This window comes from Vombatus ursinus, unplaced genomic scaffold (genome assembly GCF_900497805.2).
Source record: "Vombatus ursinus unplaced genomic scaffold, bare-nosed wombat genome assembly UNPS02014807.1, whole genome shotgun sequence".
Lineage (NCBI taxonomy): Eukaryota > Metazoa > Chordata > Mammalia > Diprotodontia > Vombatidae > Vombatus > Vombatus ursinus.
This window is the reverse complement of record NW_020954585.1, coordinates 44,710,818-44,730,781: the sequence shown is the minus strand read 5'-3', so window position 1 is coordinate 44,730,781 and position 19,964 is coordinate 44,710,818. Positions and strand designations below refer to the sequence as shown.

At 42.6% G+C, this 19,964-nt stretch overlaps 1 long non-coding RNA gene across 1 annotated transcript; it reads left to right on the top strand.

The window, feature by feature from the left end:
* The first annotated feature begins 2,069 nt into the window (after positions 1-2,069).
* Positions 2,070-19,458, top strand: LOC114052376. The gene is made up of 3 exons (XR_003570239.1): positions 2,070-2,214; positions 11,222-11,275; positions 19,071-19,458. It is a non-coding gene; the product is annotated as an uncharacterized LOC114052376 (long non-coding RNA).
* The last annotated feature ends 506 nt before the right edge of the window (positions 19,459-19,964 follow it).

The window sequence follows — 19,964 nt, the reverse complement described above, 5'->3', positions numbered from 1 at the left end:
AAGATTATAAGATACAGAAAAGGTGCTGACATGATGAAATCATAGGCCCTGTCCCTATCTCTATCTCTCTCCCATACTTAAGGAACATCTGTCTGGGTCTGGAGACAGGGAGAGTAAATTTGCTGACCTTGGGAAGGCAGGGGTCAACCAGCTATGAAAGGATTCTTTAAAGTGACAAGAAAGAGGTTGACCTTGTATCTTCAAAGGTGAATGAAGGACAGGCAGACTGACAGAGCTGCACATGGGTGGGCAGTGGGGAAGCTCTCGCCAGGTTCTAAGCGTTTCCTTCTGCTCCCATCACTTGTGGTGTCTGAATGAGAGGGTCGTGATACCGGCCAAGGAATGTTTCTGAATGTATTTTTATCTTAAGAACATCCCTTCCCCAGAAGAGGAGGCAGTGGGGGCAGGATGTCCCTGGCCTTGTTCCACTTCTGGGCTGGGTGTTGGGGAGAACATAGAGGAGCCAGGATCTCAGAACAAGCCCCTGAATCAGGACTGGTCACAAGCACTGTCCTCCCTTTCGCAGACCCATCCATGAGATCAATTTCTTTGCTAGTCCTGATGAAATTAACAGGGAGCTTTTGTTCTCCAGGGGAGGCTAGGAAGTCCACAGACAGCTAGAGGGTGACCCAGTTCCCAAGGGGCTCATTTAAAAGCAACCCCATCTTGATAGAGCGGACTAAACATCAGAAGTCTTGGGCTCTAGTCCCAACTTGACCAGTAATTCACCATTAGTAGCTTCAGTGTGATATAATGGAAAGAGAATTGAATTTAGTTAGAGGTCCTGGGTTAGAATCCCAAATCTGTTACTAACTAAGCTGTGTGACCTTGGGAAAATTTCTTAACGTCTCTAATTTTTAGTTTCCTCCTCTGTAAAATGGGGGAATTGGGTAAGATTCCGCTAAGGTCTCTTCAAGCTCACTGAGACTCTGTTTCCTCATTTGGCAAATGGGAACGATCAATCAACAAACATTTATTGGACATCTAATGTCAGGCACTATACTTCCCCCTGCAGATAAAAGACAAAAGTGAAACAGTCTCTACCCTCAAGGAACTTACATTTTAATGGGGAGAGAAAATCTGCGTATAAGCACACAGATTTATACACATATGCAGGGAGATAACATTTATATATAATATATATGTGTATGTATATATATCTGTGTATGTGTGTGTGTGTGTGTGTGTGTGTGTGTACAATGTATCTGTATGAGCAGCTAGGTAGCACAGTGGATATAGTGCCTGGCGTAGAGTCAGGAAGACTCACTTCCTGAGTTCAAATCTGGCCTCAGACACTTACTAGCCATGTGACCCCGGGCAAGTCACTTAACCCTGTCTGCCTCAGTTTCCTCATCTGTCAAATGAGCTGGAGAAGGAAATGGCAAACCATTCCGGGATCTTTGCCAAGAAAACCCCAAATGGGGTCACAAAGAGTTGGACATGACTGAACAATAACAAAATATACAGAATGTATCTAAAAACTGTATATAATTTATAAATATACAATTTTACAAAAATTGTACAGTCTGCAATACAAATTATAATTATGTTGTATATAAATTTATATGCTGCAAATATTCAAATAGACAATTTGCATCCAAAACTATATAGAAGGTTGCCCTATCTCTCTGAAAGAGGTGCTTAGGGGGCTCAAAAAAGATCACGAGTATGGTGTTACTGTTCATGTCTTAGTGCAATGGAAAGAATGCTGAACTGAGTCACAGAGCCTGAGTTCAAATCCCAGTTCTTCTACTCACTGCCTATGTGACCTGGGTAAATTATTTAACCTGCCTGGTCCTCAGTTTCCCAATCAGTAAAATGTGAGGGTTGGACTTTAACACTTCTTAAACTGTGGGTCACGACACCATATGGGATCACGAAAAATTTGGCAACAGGAAAAGGTTTCCGAACACACAATGACCAAAAATTAATTCAAAATCAAACACCTAATGAATCCGAGGTGTTTCTGGCAGCGCTTGCCCGTGTTGCATCCTGCAACTTCACTGCAGCCTAGGTTCTGAACACAGAGCATGCGCGCTTTGCACTTCACACGCCCTCTGGCCGCGCAACGCAAGGAACGCCGCTGAAAGGGGGAAGGAATGGCAGCGGAAAAAGTTTAAGAAGCCCTGGACCAGGTGACCTGAGTGCCTCTCTGGCTCTCGAGCTAGGATCCTGTGATCTTCATAATAATTCATATTTCTATAACGCTTTAAGGTAGGCAAAGTACCTTTCCTCACAACAGCTCTGTAGATAGGCAGTACGGGGACCATCATCCCCATAATTCAGATGAAGAAACTGAGCCTCAGAATAGTTGAGCGACTTGCACAGCCACATAACTAGGAAATACCGCAGTTGGGGTCTGAACCCAGCTCCCCTACCTCTGTTCTTTCCACGTTGCCAGGCTGTCTCTCGAAGCAGCCTTTCTCCATGTGAGCTTTCGAGCAGAAGGTCCCTGATCTGGCCTCCCCGGTCCCCAAATCTGTGCCCCACCTGTTCCCTGTTGCCTGAGATCCTTTTACTAAGAGACAGAGTTTTTCATCACACATTGAGGGCTGAGGCTTCAGCTGCAGGACCTCCTTAAGAGAAAGTACCACAACCAACAAGCTGCACCAACGGGGTCGCGACGGACAGCCAGCGGCAAAAGGAAGTCAGCAAGTGGGCACTGATGAGGTCCTTGAAGGAAGTGGAGGAGAGGAAGGGCGAAGTATGCAGAAAGTGGGGCGTGAAGACAAATTTCTTCTTTTGTGATTCTGTTGCCTGTGGGTACTGATAGTTTTACTGTATAACATTTGATTATTTCTCAGCTCTTGATGCTTATTAGCCATGTCTTCAATGGCAAGTCCCTTCCTGAGTCTGAGACTATTTTTGACCCTGCAAAATTCGAGGTTGGGCTAGAGATGAGTTCTAAGTTCTGAGGACCTGGGTTCAAATTTTGATTCCGCCACTTATTCCTTGTATGATTTTGAGCATGTCACTTCATCCTTATGGGACTTAGTTTCCAAATCTGTAAAATGAGAGGCTTGTTAAAGTGCTATCCTTAGAGGGAGCTAACTCAGTGATAACAATATACCCCAAATAGATGAAAGAAAGGGGAAAAGGATCCACATGTATAAAAATATTTATTGCAGTTCTTTTTGTGGTGGCAAAGAATTAGAAACTTAAGGGGTATCCATCAGTTGGGGAATGGCTGAACAAGTTGTGGTTTATAAATGTGATGAAGTGCGATAAAAAATAGTGAAAAAGGTTTCAGAGAAGCCTAGGAAGAATCATATGAACTGATGTGAAGTGAACAGAACAATTTACATAAGGCCATCAGAGTAAAGACAAAGAATTTGTAAGAACACTGACCAACACAATCACTAACCACAACTTCAGAGGAATCATTATGAACATGCTGCCCACCTCCTGACAAGAGGTGATGGACTCAGAGTGCAGATGGAGACATGTGCACGTGCGCGCGCACACACACACATATATATGTGTAATTATTATATATAATATATTATAATATATAGCTATATGTTTTCTATATAATTATTATTATATATTGGGACAGCTAGGTGGCACAGTAGATATAGAGTGCCAGGCCTGGAGTCAGGAAGACTCCTCTTCCTGAGTTCAAATATGGCTTCAGACACTTACTAGCTGTGTGACCCTGGACAAGTCACTTGACCTGTTTGCCTCAGTTTCCTCATCTGTAAAATGAGCCAGAGAAGGAAATAGCAAACCGCTCCAGTATCTCTGCCAAGAAAACCTCAAATGGGGTCATGAAGAGTTGGACACAAGTGAAAAACAATCAAAAAAGTAAATTATCATATATTATGTATATCATATTATTATTATATGTTACTATTTATGTATATGGCCAATGTGGGACTTTTTTTGTTTGACTATATATTTGTGGCAGGGGTTTTGGTTTTTGGGGTAGGGTAGAGGAGAGGACGTAGGAGGGAAAGAAGGTGGATTTTTGTTGACTGAGAAAAATAAAAGTTTAATCAAAACAATTAGAAGCATCTAGGCCATGTAGTGGCTAAAGAGCTAGACTTGGAGTCGGAAAGACCTAAGCCCAAATCTTGCCTCAGACACTTATTAGCTGTATGACCCTGGACAAGTCACATAACCTTTCTTTTGCCCTCAAGTTCCTTATCTGTAAAATGGGGATTATAATAGCACCTACCCCACAGGGTTGTTGTGAAGAATAAATAAGATAATATTTGCAAAGGGCTTAGCAAACCTTAAAGTACTATATTTTTTGTTGTTGTTCAATTTCTTCTGACTCTTCATGACCCCATTTGGGGTTTTCTTGGCAAAGATACTAGAGTAGTTTGCCATTTCCTTCTCCAGTTCATTTTACAGATGAGGAAACTGAGGAAAACAGAGTGAGGTGACTTGTCCAGGGTCACACTGCTAGTGTCTGAGGCTGGATTTGAACTCAGGCTTGCCTGACTCCAGGCCCAGTGCTCTCTATCCACTGCACCATCTAGCTGCCCGAAGTACAATATAGATGCTAACTATTATTATCATCATCATTCCCATTTCCCTGGTAAGAATTCTTAAGCATAAGCCGAGAAACAACTGCCAATGGTTTATTTGGTCTCCCTACCACTAAATCCCTAAAGCCCAAAGTTTAAGGTGCATTTGATATAAGGTCCTCAGCTCAGTACAGCTTTGTGGTACCCACCATGCCAGCCCTGCCCTGCCCCTCATTGTCCAAGCTCCAGCAAATTGTGTCAGCCCACCCGGCGTTTCAGTGTGGCCTTTAAATATATATTTATTGTTCAGGTCTAGAAAATGATTTCTCTATTTTGCCTTGTCACCTACAGGCCAGCTATGGAGTCCTTTAGGCCTCTGACCACTGCTTTCCCTGAGCCTCAGTGAACCAAGCAGGCGTGACTGAAGTCTGAGACTTCTTTGATTAGAGTCCTCTGGACTAAGCACTGTCGAGTTCCAGACACACATTAAAAACTAATGGTTTCCACTGTCACCCTTTGTCCAGAGTCCCTCCCTCCCCATCCTCCTCGTCCTGGCCCCCACATATTTCTCCCAGAGTCGAATAGAAATCTAATTCTAGAAGAAGAAAGCCGGGTTATCCTTTTAAATGTCAGGTGGGCTGCATTTTCACATCTGTTCTGGACCCCAAGTCCAAAGGCCAGTGGGGCTCCCCTTAAATCAATGGACAGAACTATATGGATTGCCTACTACGTAGATAGTACATTAAGAGGGGCAAGTAGGAAGAGCACTGGATTGCTGAATTTGGTGTAAAAAGACCTGATCCCAAGTCTGCTACTTAATACCTTTACGGCCAAGGGTAAGTCACCCTCTGTGCCTCAGTTTTCTCATCTCATCCATAAAGGGAAAGGGGCAGAATTAGACTAGATGAACCCTCAGGTACCTTCTAACTCTCAAACTAAGATCCTATGAGCTGGGTCCCAGCTTAGCCTCACAGCTCTGAGCTGGAAGGGGCCTCAGAGCCCCCATCATTTTACAGATGATGAAGCTGAGTCACAAAGTGGTTGTGACTTGCCCAAGGTCACAAAAATGGCAGAACTAGTTTTTGAGCCCAGGCCCCCTGCCTCGAAAGCCAGTGTTCTTGCCACTGTGCCAAGTTATATAACCTGTGGCAAATCACTTTGCCTCTCCTTGCCTCAGTTTTCCCTTCTGTAAATTGAGGAGAGTTGAACTTAGGTGGGTTGTTGTTATTGTTGTTGCTCTAAATCTGTGATCCTACGGCCCAGGTCCCAGCTCCAACATTTAACAAACTAGGTAAATCTTGAACTGGGGCAGACTAGGTGGTACAGAGGATAGAGTGCCAGGCCTGGAGTCAGAGAGACTCATCTTCCTGAGTTCAGATCTGGCCTCAGATACTTACTAGCTGTGTGATCCTGGGTAAATCACTTAATCCCTTTTGCCTCAGTTTCCACACTTGTAAAATGAGCTGGAGAAGGAAATGGCAAATTACTACAGTATCTTTACCAAGAAAACCCCAAATGGGGTCACAGAGAGTTAGACGTGACAGCACCCACAACAAGGCACCACATTTTAGAAAGACCTTTGACAAATTGGAGACCCTCCAGAAGAAGGGCAATGAGAATGGTAAAGGACCTCAAGACCCTGCCCTAGGAAGGTTACTTAAAGGAGTCAAAGATGTTTGGCCTGGAAAAAGAGAAGACTTGGAGGGAGATAGAATACCTGCTTTCAAGCATCTGAAGGGAATAAGAAGTAGACCAGAGTGAAGAGGTTTAGATTGGATCATTCCCATTTCACAGATGAGGACCATAAGACACAGTAATCAAGTAACTAACTCAAGGTCACCTAGCAAGTTAGAGGCAGAGCTGGGACTAGAATTTGGGTTTAAAGGCTCCTTTCCCTATTCCACATTTGTTTGGCTTGGGATATAAGGATATAAGGACTCCTTTCTATTCCTAGGTAGCTGATGGCACAGTGGATATAGAGTTAGGTCTGGAGTCAGAAAGACTTGAGTTCAAATATGGCCTCAGATACTTACTAGCAGTGTGACTCTGGGTAAGTCACTTGACCTTGTTTGCCTCAGTTTCCTCATCTGTAAAATAAGCTGAAGAAGAAAATATAATTGGGACCTAGGCTAGCATGGCATCTAAACACCAGAGAGGAGTTTGTATTTTATCATATAAAGCTTCTTGAGTAGGGCAATGACAGAGTCAGATCTGGGTTCTAGGAAAATCAACTTGGCAACTATATGGAGATGGATTTGTGAGGGCAGAGACTTGAAGCCCTGTGTGACCCAAGTTGCTGGCTTCTCTGGGTCTCCATCTTTCATATGTAAATGGGGGATAATAATTCTTTGCCTTGCCTCTCTTACGTGGGTATTGAGAGGATCAAATAAGGTTGTACATGTGAAACCACTCTGAAAAGTATAAATTGTTACATATGTGTATCATGGGATTTAAAAATAATTATTATAATCTTACAGCAATACTGGGGTGGGGAGGTTGGAAGAATGGAAAAAAGGGTATCAGAAAGAAAATTGGCTTTGGTATATACAGCCTGGCGATAAACCCTAGAGATTCTTCTCCCACCCCCACCCCCAAGCTGTGGAGGCTCAGAGAAGAGGATTTCTCCTAAGCCCTTTCCACCTGGGAAAAGCACACAGAGTCTAGGCTGTGCACAGACCTCAGGGCAAACGAATGGCCTGCTTTCCTTGCTGGCCTCTGGTCCATAATTCTTGGTGTTCAGAAACCCAGCTCATCATCATCTCTCTCCCTCCTCATCTCCCACAAAGCTGCTCCCCTTCCCGTCTTTCCTATTTCTGTCAATGGCACCATCGGTGACCCAGCCTGGAAAACAGGTAGTAATCCTTGACCCCTCCCTATCCTTGACATTTAGATTCAGTCTGTCATCAAGTCCTAACCTTCCTTAATAATGTCTCTCAGTCAGTCACTTCCTTTCCACCCCTCACTGACACCACCCTAATTGGGACCTTTGTCACCATTCACCATATCCACAGAAGTCACTTAATAAACCTTTGCTGAATTAAACCAATGATTGCAGCAGCCTTCGAACTGGCCTGCCAGCCTCCAGCCTCTGCATCTCCTATCGATCCCACATGTAGCAACCTTTCCCACTTCAACACCACTGTTCATATGCTTCTGTACAATCTTCATTGATTTTATTGCCTACAAACTCCTTTTCTGGGAATCTAAGGTCTTCCTTAATTTGCCCTAGACTTGACTTTCTATTCTTATCTTGCCCTTTGCCCTCCCCTCCATTCATGCTCTGCTCCAGATTGTTTGGAACCCATCCCCAGAAAATCTCTGCCACAGACTTCTGTCCAGTGTTATGCTGGAGCCAGGTCATACTAGTTTACGAGATCTAACAGTTAAATTTTCAGAGTGAGTATTTACACCTCAGACATTGGAAAACCCTATAAATAGGGCTTGATGTATTGTTTTATTGGTTGTCTAAATTTAAGAAAGTGATGGAAAAAATGTTAATAATACTCATTAATCTTAAAAGTGTTGAGCTTATATCCCTCCCCCCACCCTGGAACTGCTTGTTAAATATTTGCCAGTACAGCCCTGCCTCTGTCCCTGTTCCTCTCCCTTAGCTATCCCCTGTTATATCTTCTCCCACATTTCTACACATAGAAATGTCTAAGTCCTGCATTTTCTTAAAAGCCCAGCTCCATCACTCCCAGTAACAATAATAATTCTATCTTACATCTCTATAATGTTTTAAAAGGTATAAACCACTTCTACATTATATACCATCTCTTTTCATCTTCATAACAATCCTGAAATGATAGGGGCAGGTATTATTATGCCCATTCTACAGATGAGGAAACTGAGATCCTGAAAAGCTAAGTGATTTACTCAAAGTCACACAGCTAGTAAGTGGCAGGGCCAAGTCCTTGGAATCTCAGTTCACTGACCCACACTCTCTTCCACTGAACTCCTAAATCACTTATAATCTATAATTAGCTTAGCACCCAATTATTTACTGTGCAATTTTTTGATGGCTTCATAGGATCACAGATAGAGATTTGGAAGAGACTTCAGAGGCCATCTCATACAAAGCCTTCATTTTATAGATGAGGAAATAGGCCTGGGGAGATAAATTGTCTTGCTTAAAGTCAATTGGCTAGTAAGCATCAGAAATAGGATGTACATGTCTGACCTACCTGGTTAGACTTTACACAAGCCTGGGACCCTGGTCCTGTCTCTACCACAGGCCTGGCATGGAGCAAGTCAAACAGTAGACATACAACTATTTGTTATTTGTTTATCGTAACGGAATTGAATGTTGTGTTCTGGTCTCCCAGCCAAGTACCTGACCATCTACTCCCTTTCATCTTGTCAATTAAACTCTTTTTTTTTAATTACCCAAAGTTGTTTTTATTAATTTATTTTTAGTTTTCAACAATCACTTTCATATGCTTTTGAGTTTTACATTTTTCTCTCCTGCCCTTACCCAAGATGGTATGCAGTCTGATATAGGCTCTACATATACATTCCTATTAAACATATTTTCACATCAGTCAGGTTGTAAGTAAGGATTAGAACCAATAGGAGGAACCACAAGAAAGAGGAAACAAAACAAAACAGAAGAAAAAAAAGAGCAAATAGTATGCTTCGATCTGCATTCAAACTCCATAGTTCTTTCTCTGGATGTGAATGGCATTTTCCATCATGAGGCCTTTGGAGATAGCTTAGATCCTTGCATTGCTGAGAAGGGCTAAGTCTATCAACGTTAGTCATCGAACAACGTGGCTGTTACTGTGTACAACGTTCTCCTGGTTCTGTTCACTTCACTCAGCATCAGTCCATACAAGTCTTTCCAGGCAACCAAACTCTTTACCAAGCATCTGGTCCTTGCTGTTACCACAGGCGAGAAGGAAGGGCAATTGAGCTGAGGGAGCAGGAAGGCAACAGTCGCTATCACTAACCCCAACAAAGAGCTCAGCCTCTACATCACCCTGAAGCTGCCTATAGACAGCACAGGAGAGCAGGATTGCCCAGGCCTTTAGGCTGGTGTTCTAAAACTGGTCCTCTTAGGATTAGACTGGAAGGAAGGCAAACCAGGAGAGACTCTTTTTTGTGGCAAAGGAGTATGGCTACAAGGGTATGGTTATCTAGGGGACTTTCCCTGAGTGCTCATGTTTATGCCACCCTGTATTATCTGTTCTACCTCAAGACACCCAGTGATGCGCTCATGGTGCCCAAGGTCTTGGCACAGTGTATGCCAAAGGTCTGGAGTAATGATGATTTTGTTGCTTATAAAGTCCTTCTCTAGATAATATTAATAGAAATTATTTGTAAAGCACTTAGTACAGTGCCTGGCACATAGAATGTGCTTAAAAATGCTTATTTCTTTATTTCCTACTTTGTTCCTCCCCTCCCTCCTTCCTTCCTTCCTTTCCCTCTCCCTTCCTTCTTCCCTTCCATTTCTTCCTCCCTTCGTTTCTTCCTTCCTACCTTTTTTCTTGGATGAGTTTGTGTCAGAAACTTTAAGGCTCTGACACTCAGTGAAATCTTATTGGGGAAGTGAAGGAGCATAAATCATCTTCTTAAATCAAAGGTTCTGGGAAGCCTTTCTCTCTCTCTCTCTCTCTCTCTCTCTCTCTCTCTCTCTCTCTCTCTCTGTATATATATATATACATATATATATATATATAGACACATATATATATATAAGAAGGAAACTGTTCAATTAGGAACAGTAATCAAAAAACATCCATCCCCAGATGTAATTGCTCAGAACTCCCCTTTCCTTTCATTTAGTCCTATTGATCTTCTGGCCTACTCAAAGATCCAGGCATTAATATCAGCTCCCAGGGTCCCAGAAGAGACTAGTATGAAAGGGCTGAGTGGTTGTTGGGCATCTTTATCTGGAGCTGTTTGGCCTTAAAGCTTGAGATGTGAGCTTTAAACAAAGTTAAGTCAGATGCTGCCCCATACTTAGGGAGGAAATGGATGGAACTTGTGACCCTAAGCCCTGGCTCAGGCTCAGACTGTCAATAACTTCTGAAAAAAAGTTTAGCTAAATTCTTAGATCACTGATCTATGATGGGTCCCTTGGGGAAGAGGAGAGCTTTGGGCTTGCCTTACCCTACAAAGTGATGGTAGGAGTACATGTAGAGGAGGCTTGGTGGTGCAGTGGATAGAGTGCTGGGCCAGGAGTCAAGAAGATTCATCTTCCTGAGTTCAAATCTGGCCTCAGACACTTACTAGCTGTGCAACCGTGGGCAGGTCATTTAATCCTGTTTATCTCAGTTTCTCCATCCGTGAAATGAACTGGAGGAGGAAATGGCAAACCACTCCAGTATCTCTGCCAAAAACAGCCCCAAATAAATAGACACGACTGAAAAAAACGACTGAACAACAACAGTAGGTGGCCATGGCCTCCTCATGGATGTCCCTCTTCAGAGCCCAAATCCTAGTTTGGGGGAAGCTAACTCAAGAGGGCAATGCCCTATTCTCAGCTGCTCCCCTGGCCCAGTCATCCCAGATCCTATGCCTTCATGAGACAAGGAGAATAATCTGGATTTTGCATCACAGAGACAACAATACAAAGACACACCTCTGTCACTTAGTATCTTTGTAACCTTGGGCAAGTCACTTTAGCTCCATGAGCCTCAGTTTCTTCATCTGTAAAATGAGGGAGCCAGACTAGATGACCTCTTAAGGTCCTTTCCAATTCCTTATGATCCTGTGAACTGACACTGGTTGTAATATACTTGCCTTAGGTTTGCAAAGCACTTCGTGAACATTAGCTCATTTGGTTTTCACAGCCCTGGAAGGTAAGTACCATAGTTATTATTATCATCCTTTTTTTGGCTAGGAAGAAAACTGAGCGTGAGGGAGGTTAAATAGCTTGCCAAGGATAATGTAGCCAAGTAAACATCTGAGGTGAGATTTGAACCCAAGTCTTCCTAACTCCAATTTAGTACACCAAGCCCTCTCCCCTCTACCATGCAATAATCTAGCAGGTCCCAAAGTGTGATCTGTGGACACCTGGGTGCCCTGAGACCCTTTCTAGGGGTCTACAAGGTCAAAACTATTTTCAATAATTCTAAGATATTATCTGCCTATTAAAATGCTCCTACCTTCTCCAACTACAAAAAATGTAGGAGGTAGGATTTTCTTTATATACTTAAACCAAATAACAACATATTGAGTTCAAAATCAGATATTGGGATCCATCTATCTTCTATTAAGACAGATATTAAAGAGATTTGGAAAAAAATAAATAAAACAATGTCATTCTCACTAATTTTTTTTAAATACAGGGTTTCCCCCCAATAAAATATTATTTATATTAACATGTAATAGGTATATTATTATTTTAAATTAATAAATATTTAAAGAATTTATCAGTTTTGATTTCTAATATGTTAAATACTGACATATATCCACATAAACAAAAGCTCTTTGGGGTCCTCAATAATTTTGGGGGATCCTGAGACCAAAAAGTTTGAAAACTGCTACACCAACCAAGGCAGCAGGCTTCTCAGAGTGCCTGCCAGCTACTTTGTATATATCTTTTACCTACTTAGTTGATTAAATGATGTCTCCTTCCAGTAGAATATAAAACTATGGGTTAAGTGTGCACCTGGCACACTAATGCATTGTTAGTGGAGTTGTAACTTAGTACAACCATTCTGGAAAGCAATTTGGAATTACGCAAATAAAGGGTATGGCCAAAATGCCCATACCCTTTAACCCAGAAATTCCACTTCTAGTCATTTACCACAAGATCACTGACAAAAAGAAAGGCTTCACATATCCTAAGATTTTTACAGCAGCACTCTTTGTGGTAGCAAAAGAAAGTAGACAGTCATTGATTGGGAAATGACTATATAAGCTGTAGTACATGAATAAAATGGTATATTTATGTGATAGAAGAAATGACAAATACAACAAATACAGAGAAGCATGGAATGATTTACATAAACTGATCCAGAGTGAAGTAAGCAGAGCCAAGAAAACAATATACACAAAGACTCTAACAATGTAAGTGGAAATAACCATAAGACAGTCAAAAAGGAATGTTGCAAAATTACTAAGAACAAGCTTTACCCCAATGAAAAGAAATGAGAAGAAACCTCCCTCTACCTCCTTTGCAGAGGTCAGAGGGGGGTGGTGTCCACAGATGTGGAACACTGTATAATTATCAGATTTTTTAAAATGGATTGATCAGTTTTTATTCTTTCTTCTTCCTCTTTTTCTTTAAAAAAAAATTCTTTGTTACAAGGGATGGCTCTCTAGAAGGAGAGAAGGAAGGGATATGGGGGAAATTTAGACAATGTAAAAATTACAAGTATCAATAGAAATATATTTTTAAAATAATATAAGTTCCTTGAGGGCAGGGACTGTGTTTTTGCCCTTCTTTGTCTCTCCAGTGCTTAGCACAGAGCTTGGTTCATAGCTAGTGCTTAATAGATGCTTGTGGACTTGATTTGACTTGAGGAAAATCCCTAGAAAATACTGGGCTTGTGCCACCAAGATCCAGGGGAGCAGGGCTAGGGGACATCATCACAGGAGGGCCTGGAAGAGGAGAAGATGTTAAGAGGGTGAGGAAGGAGAGTCTCAGAAACGGCCCCTCCCCTGCTCATCTCACTGCACCAATGGAGTGTCCTAGCCCCTCAAATGAATGAAATCACCCTACCCCCTTTTTGGGTAGTGGACTTGAGATTTCATTGACATAAGGAACTTCCAATGAGAAAACTCCATCTGCCCATGCAAATCAGCATCTTCTCTGGTGCTGGGCTGATTTTCCTGCCTCACCTCTTCCCATTTTAATCTACCTTTCACACAGTTCTTAAAGTGACTTTCCTAAAGTATAGGCCTGACCATGTCACTCCCCTACTCGGTAAACTACAAGGCCTCCCAATTGCTTCTATAATATATAACATATATAATATAATAAACTTATCTGTTTGGCTTTTCAGGCCCTTTGCAACAAACAGACCTTCCCAACCCTGTTATAGCAAGGCAGTTAGATGGCATAGTAGGTGGAGTACTGGACCTGGAGTTGGCAAGACCTCAGTTTGAATGTTCCCTAAGACACTTATTTACCTGTGTGAGACCCTGTCCAAGTCACTTAGCCACTATCTGCCAAATCTTCAAAATTAAGATAATAGCACCTACCTCCTAGGGTTGTTGTGAAGTATTAAAAATAATCCTTTTAAAGTGCTTTGCAAAACTCAAGGTACTATATAAATGCTTGCTATGATTATTATTATTGTTATTATCATAACATTTTTCTTTTTCCTCCATTCCGTGCTCTAGCCAATCTGGCCTTCTTGCTGTTCCTCACGAATAGCAACACTCAGACTTCCACCTCCATGCCTAGCTGTGCTCCATGCCTACAGGACTCTCACCTCTGCCTCTCAGAACATTTTTCCCCTTCAAAAAGTTACTTTCTACAGTTGTTCCTGATTCCCCAGCTGCTAGTGTCATCTCTGCCCTCAATTACTTTGTATATACTTTTTTTTCTTTTTTTTTTGGTGAGGCAATGGAGATTAAGTGACTCGCCCAGGGTCACACAGCTAGTACGTGTCAAGTGTTTGGTCTGAGGCCAGATTTGAACTCAGCTCCTCCTGACTCCAGGGCCAGTGCTCTGTCCACTGCACCACCTAGCTGCCCCTATATTTTCAATATACTAATAGTTGCACAAATCTTCTCCCTAAATAGAATGTAAGCTCTTTGAGGGTGGGTTCATTTGTGTCTGTATATACCCAATGCCCAATACAGTGCCTGGAACATCGCAGACACTTAATAATGTGTGCTGATTGATTGGCAGCTCAGAGTCAGGTGCCCAGAGCAGAGATGTCAAACTCCCACAGCCTAGCAAGTCACAAAACTCCCGATTAAAAATAATAAGAAAATGTTTAACAAAATAGATATAAATACAATATAACATAGATAATGTTAATTTGTGGTTTTCTAAGTCAGTAAGCCACCTGTAGAGATCTGTTTCTCATTGAATTTGACGCTACTGGAGAGCATCCAGAAGTTCAGTGACTTACTTGTACATGATCACACACAGTCAGTATATGCCAGAGGCAGAATTTGAACCCAGGTTTTCTTGACTCTGAGACTGGCTCTATTAGAGTTGTCCTGGAGTCAACTCATACTAGCTGGAGACAGTCGATTGTTAAATTTTTAGTGTGAGCTTTTACACCTCAAAAATGAGCAAAAATAGGGGCAGTTAGGTGGCGCAGTGGATAGAGCACCGGCCCTGAAGTCAGGAGGAACTGAGTTCAAATCCCGCCTCAGACCAAACGCTTGACACTTATTAGCTTTGTGACCCTGAGCAAGTCACTTAACCCCAATTGCCTTAAAAAAAAAAATCAGCAAAGGTTACAAATCCTGGCTTGAGTCATTGTTTTGTTAATTACCTAGACTTAAGAAAGTGATGGATAAGATGTCAATAATGCAGATTAAATTTAAAAGTGTTGTATTACATTTTCAGAGAGTTGGTTGTTAAATACTTATCAGCACAGCTCTGGCTCTATCTATTATGTCTGCCACAGCTGCCTTAACCAACTTAAGGAACCATATTTCAGGGCCCAACTGGGTAAGCCTTGGAGGTAGGAAAATGCTTTGTAATTGGCATTAAGTAGATTACCAGTTCCTCACTCGAAAACAACAGAACACGGTGTACCCTCAGACCATACTGTATAGAATTTCATTTTTCTGTGATGATCCAGAAGGTACTTTGGATATGATGGGCCCTCAGGGTCATCATTCATTAATTTTTTTTTAATTTTTAGCATTGTGCTTTACAGCAGACAGGTGCCAGAGGCAATAAAAAATTTAGATAAGAAACAATCACTTTCTGTTACGGAGTTAGGGGAAAGGGACTTTGCTTGTGATTTCTTTGGTATAGAGAAAGCCCAGAAGGGGAAACTCCCTCTACCAATGCAGGCCGAGCACTTTGTCTGAAATGTATAGTCTAAGAGTGCTGCTCTAGGTCACACAGCCAGTACGCATCCTGGCTAGATCTGAACTTGTATCTTCCTGGCTTCAAGGTCAGCTTACTATCCACTGTACCACCCTGCCTCACTAGTTATGGGGGCAATCAGATACAAACTGAGGTTGATGACACACAAAATTACCTGAGAGGGACCTCAGAAAGGAGCAAAACCATGTGCCATGTTTTTATCCACTGGGGGAGTGATCAAGGAAGCCTTCCTAGAGGAAGCAGGATGTTAAAGGATTAGGTAGGGACTCAATAGGTAAAGACGAGGGTGAGGGAGGGCATTGGAGATGTAGGGAGCAACATAAGTGAAAATACTGATGTGGAAGGGTATCAGACACATTTGTGGGGCAGGTGGAGAGACAGGAAGAGAAACAGGAGAGCGTGCTGTCTGATGGAGAGGGCAGAGAAAAGGCAGAACAGGGGGAATGCTCAATAGAGTCAAAGCCACAGAGAGATCAGGGAGGACGAGAATTGGAAGGACAACCAAAGGCCATTCTCTCTGAGAGTTCTCTCTGACCGCTGAGCCTCCTGTATCCTTGGGAAACACCTTCTCTCCCCTTCCCACCCCGCCCCCTTCCATCCCCAGTTATAGTACAGCACCTCATCTTTTTCTTTTTTTTTTTCCATGACGGGACTCTGCCTAGAGGTGAGGGGCAGGCCTTGGGAACGTCTGGACACTAACCCTTTCCCACTCTCCAACCCAAGCTGCACCCACCCCTTTCACCTCCATCACTGCCAGGGTGGTACTGAATGACATAATCAGGGAAAATATATAGTCAACTTTTTTTTTTCCATTTCGTACATATGACTTTATTTGGGTGTAGAGAATTCTCATGGGGATGAACGTGGAAACACAAAAGTAACTCCAGGCCTAATCCCAAAGGAGGAAGGTGATGAGGGTGAAGGGGCTGCCACAGAATGGAAGAAGGGAAGGCTGGAGGGGGCAGGTAGGGCCCACGCATTACCTGTCTTTTACCCAGTTGGAAGAGGATATAGAGTCAGGAGGAAGCTGGAATGGGTCCTCTCAACTGTTGCAAAGAGCTTCCTGCTATCAGTAAGGCCCTGGGCCTTCAAAGTTCCTGGTTCTGTAACTGCTCCCCCAAACTCCTGCCCTACCACTCCTTCCTGTTGCCAAGGGGGCACCATGCCTGTTTCCTCCAGGGAGTCCTCCCAAACAAATCAGAGGACCTCCTTCCTCCATCAAGCCTGTACATAATAAGGTTTTACACACACACACACACACACACACACACACACACACACACACACCCTATTGTTTATGGATTGTCAGAACTGGAAATGACCTTAGAACACAGAATGTTAGTATTATTGGGAAGGGAAGAAACTTAGAACATAAAACAGAATGTCAGTGTTGAAAAGGACTTTAGATGAGAACATAAAACATCAGAGGTGAAACGGACCTTAGAACATGGGATGTCCAGGGCTGGGAGGGGCCTTAGAAACAGAACATCAGAGCTGGAGGGGCCCCTAGAACAAAGTAGCCACCTGGGAAGGAACCAAAGAGACCTAGTTCAATACTGTCATTTTACAGAAAAGGTGCTGGCAGAAGAAAGGTAGAACTGCCTTCAGAATGTCTCCTGAGAACTGGGGGAAGGAAAATGCTCTGGCTTCCTGGGGGGTGAGGGAAGAGGGAGTGACTCAGGAGTGGAGGACTTAGAGCCCCAAGAACATTCTAGATTCCTGATTCATCCCTGAATGATTTCAGTGAGGTCCTTTGGGCATATCTATAACTTCACTCCCCAGGACCAGGATTCAGGATCTGTCTTAAAGGGAAAGCCACCTTTGTCCCAGTGGCCCAATCACAGCCAGGGTGCTGGCCAGAACAAGGACAGAAAGCAGTAGGCAGGGGTCTCGAGCCCTCCTTGGCTCTGGCTTCTCATTAAAATGTTGCTCCTTCTCCATTAGCATCACACTTTTCTCCCTCTTGCAGTCAGCAGGGGGGCTGGCCTTCATTTCCCTGGGATGGAACGCTGTTATTTGAGAAAGTCCCCACAATAAGATAAATGTCAGCATTTCAATGAGAGCCCCTACAGTGAGGGCACAGGTCTGTCTGCCTGAAAATAGACTGGATGCTGGCTGGAGAGGATGGGGAGAACCTGTCCTGAGCCATCTGGGCCTTACCACCTTAGGAGCTGGGTGGTGGGGTGAACAAGAGGGATGGGGTGAACAAGAGGGATGGGGCTCATGCGGGTACAGCCCATTGGGCAAGTCTATCGATTTGTCTGCCTTCAACCTGGTTCCCTGGGCTTTCCCTGAAGCTTTCTCACCTATGCTCCCTCTTTCTATAACTTGGCCTGGTCTGTGGCTCCCCTGGCCTCATGCAGGACTCAGGTCAGATCCCATACTTTCTGCAAGAAGCCTTTCCTGGTTTCCCCTGCTGCATTCCTGAACTTTTTGTGCTGTCTCTCTGAGATTACCTCCAAGTTATACTATATGTGTGTGTATATAAATATATATATGTATATATATAGTATGTGTATGTGTGTATAAGCACACACATATGCAATATATACACAATATGTACATTATGTGTGTATATATATATATACACACATACACATATACATGTGCAAATTATTTATATATTTATGTTGTGTACCCCTTTGGCAGTCTGGTAAAGCCAATGGACCCCTTCTCAAAATAATATTTTTAAATTATTACAATAAAATACAAGGATTTCAAAGGAAACCAGTATTTCAATATTGAAATAGTTGTGAGGTTTTTTTTAAGTTCATAAACACAAGGGTAAAAACCCCTGGACTAAGTAAATCTTTAGGCTCTTTTCCAGCTCTAACTTTTTATGAATCTGTGATTCCTTGACAGTGATGACATATAAATATATGTCTGTTTATGTATCTATCTATTTATCTATCTATATCTTCTCTCTTTTAGAGGGCAGGTAGGTAGCCCAGCGTATAGAATACCAGGCCTGGAGTCAGGAAGACATCCTGAGTTCAAATCTGGCCTCAGATGCTTACTAGCATCTCTTTGTGTGACTCTGGGCAAGTCACTTAACCCTGTTTGCCTCCGTTTCTTCATCTGTAAAATGAGCTGGAGAAGGAAATGGCAAACCACTCCAGGATCTTTGCCAAGAACACCCCAGATGGGGTCACAAAGAGTCGTACATAATTCAAACGACTGAACAACCCCTCTATGTCTTGTTTGTACTGAGCTGTTTGCACATTGTCTCCCGAATTAGACTGTGAGCTTCTTGAGGGCAGAGGCTGTTTTTGCGTTTCTTTGTATCCCCAGCACTTAGAGACATACAGTAGGCACTTAATAAATGCTTATTGACTGATTCTAATGACAGAGGACCTGAGCTGGGTATTTTGATGCCCTCTTCCTCCTCTGACTTCTCCATCAAAATTCCCCTCTTCCTTCACACTTCTCCTCCTAAGTGCCTCTTATACTAGCATCGCCTGCAAGGAATCACAGATTCATAAAAAGTTAGAGCTGGAAAAGATCCTAAAGATTATTTAGTCCAGGGATTTTTACCCTCCCTTCTGTCAACTTGTTTTTATTTCCAAACTTTTACAGTGCTATTGGTTTCCTTTTAATCCTTATATTTTATTTTATTCATTTAAAAGCATTATTCTGAAGACAGCCCATTGCAGAAGCTTGAGGGAAACCACACGGATGAAAATCCAGCAAAGATACCTGAGAAGGAGTGGGCAGAGACGCAGGAGGATAACTAAGTGAGAGAAGTAACAAAAACCCAGAGAAGAGAAAGTATCCAGCAGGTGGTCAAGAGTATCAAAGGCTACAGAGGGGTCTCCATCATCATTAGTCACCCAGCTTTAGAGTTTCAGTATCATCTGTGATCCCTCTCATCCCATATGTCCAATCCATTGCCAAATCGTGTTGTTTCTATCTTCACGTCTCTCATAATGTTGCCTTGTCTCTATTCATACAACCACAACCCTGGTTCAGACCCTGATCGCCTTTTGTAATGGACCACTGCAATAACTTGCAATAACTGATGAGAAAACAAGTTAAAATAAAAACATTATTCTGGGAAGGGGTTCATTGGCTTCACCAGACTGCCAAAGGGGTCCACAACACAAAAAAGTCAATCAATAACCAATCAATTAACAAACGTTTATTAAGCATTTACTATGTGCCAGATACTGCGTTAAGTGCTGGGGATACAAAAAGAGGCAAAAGACAGTCTCTGCCCTCAAAGAGCTTACAATCCAATGGAGAAACTTAAAAAAGTTAAGAACCACTGATGGATTCCAAAATCCCCAATTTACACGTGGAGAAACCAAGGCTCAGAATGGAGAAGAGACTATTCCACAGCTGATTAGCACAGAGTCCTACACATAATAAATAGGTGCTTAATTAGTATCTGCTAAATGGAATTGAATGTTTGTAGAAGTGGAAGAGCTGGGTCTCAGGATCTCAGGTTCATGGAATTTAGAGTTTTAAAGGCTTGTAGAGATAATCTAGTCCAGACTCATTACCCAACACGGGTGGGGGAC